Consider the following 2185-nt stretch of genomic DNA (forward strand, 5'->3'; position numbering starts at 1 on the left):
ATTAACAAATATGAATTTCGACTTTATTTGCAAAATCTCTCTGGAATTTCTTAAAATGGGCATAACTTTTGCATACGAACTCCGATGAAAAAGTTTTTTATATGAAAAATCATCTACTTACATCCGAATTTAACCGGGGGAACCCCGTTAAACATTTTCTAAATCCTCAAAAACCTAACAGAAAAAAAGATACGGGGCTTTTAAGATCTGGAGAGGCAAAAAAATTCAAAAAAATTCAAATTGTAATCAAACTGTGGTCAAACAATGGTCAAACTAATTATTCTAGAATATTAGTGTTACTAAATAATTATTTCAGTTTTTTTAAATTTTGGTCAAATCTAGTCAAACTATTTGTCAAACAGTGGTCAAACAATGGTCAAACTAATTATTCCAGAAATATTAGTGTTACTAAATAATTATTGTTTTTTAAAACAATAGTTTCAAACTCAAACAGTGAAATGTGTCACTTCATGCTCAAGCTAAATTCCTGAGGGTTAATAGAATTGACATCCTACTATTGTTAGGAAAACAACAAGTGCAGACTTGGAAACGAGGGAGAATAGAACCCGGAAGTTAAGCGTGCTCAGGCTGGAGTAGTGAGAGGATGGGTGACCGTCCGGGAAGTTAGATGATTTGGAATGATGAGGGGTGGTGATTAGAGATTAGTGATGAGGGGTGGTGATTATGGATTAGAGGTTAAAATAATTCAGAAATTTGAAAATAAAAAAAATTTAAAAAAATTCGCAAAAAAACCAGGTTTAAACCTACGGAGGAGGCCTTTAGTCCCGGTTAGCCACGAGAACCGCGACTAAAGCCTTTAGTCGCGGTTCGTAAGAGGCGCGACTAAAGGGGGTCTTTAGTCGCGCATATTTAGTCCCGGTTGCACAGCCGGGACTAAAGGCCTTTGCGAACCGGACTAAAGGCCTTTTTTCTACCAGTGAACTAATTAAGATTGAGGAAATGTAATGGTGTGCCGTTTGTGCCCATGGATTTGGAGGTCTCTACTGTCTGCATGAATGAACGATCAGAAGGTTTGAGGATTAATCCCCTCGTCTCCAGGTTGCCGAGTTGTTCATCCAAGAGTGCTCTCTGTTTTATAGTTCCCGCAGACTCTACTAGAGATCTAGGCAAAGGGACCAAATGAATCAGATCCCCGTCGCTGCGTTCCTTGCATCGCGTCTCGAATCGATCAAGATCGACTCCCTTCCCACTCAAGATATAAACCTACTTTCTCTTAACATCTCAATCCCATACGGATCAGATCTACTGGGCTGACATCATCATATCCCGCTACCCCAATCACCAGAATTCATACCTTTCAGAGCCGAAATCCCGCTTCCGGTCGAGAGCCGCTGGCGCTGGAGTGCCGCCGACCGGCCGTGTCGCCCTTAATTTTCTGGCGGTCTACTCACGAGTAACCTGTCATTTTTGCAACTGTGCACTTACAGGCATCGGTCAGGACTGGGTGGTGTTTTCAGTTTCGGGTGTGCACTCTGTACTACTGATTCCTCCCTATCCAAAACAGCAAAAGCAACCTTTGAACGTTGCAAAACACTCGTCCCATTTTTCATCAACTACACTTATGTCTAGATTTTGTTCAATTTAAATGTCCTGTTTCATTAATAGATCCAATCGAGTGTCTCTCCCTTTTTTTTGATGGGACATAGTAACTCAACTTCTGAAATGTCGAGTGATATGAAAGATATTGGTTGGCAAACCTAGTGTCATTCTTCCTGGCAATAACAGAATTTGGCAGGCTCTGGCTCCATCGCCTATAGCATCTCCTCCACTGAACCTCTTTTCACAACCGATGACGAGTAGACATTCGTCCTCGATTATGTAGCAAGCAGAAAAAATATTAAGATGGCGTGGGATCCATCAACCAATCGTTGCAACAATAAATATGTCTATGACTTGCCTACGTAGCAGATAGAGCGAAACAAGAAGCTCTGGCCGCAGTCGTACGAACCAAGCCACCAAAGCTAAAATTCCTGACTTTCTTAGGGAAGCGAAGCAGGTGTGGAATATTGCACCGCGTCGATCAAAGACGGGCCCGGTCTTGCTGCACCACCCTCGCACACAGAGGAATATTTGAGGAAATGTGGATCCTAGAAATCTGGATATGCACTAGCTTGCATCGTACAGTGAATGGCGATACAATCATACAACTCGTTCAGATTCGGCA

The sequence above is a fragment of the Triticum aestivum genome, unplaced genomic scaffold, assembly GCF_018294505.1.
Source record: "Triticum aestivum cultivar Chinese Spring unplaced genomic scaffold, IWGSC CS RefSeq v2.1 scaffold45068, whole genome shotgun sequence".
Lineage (NCBI taxonomy): Eukaryota > Viridiplantae > Streptophyta > Magnoliopsida > Poales > Poaceae > Triticum > Triticum aestivum.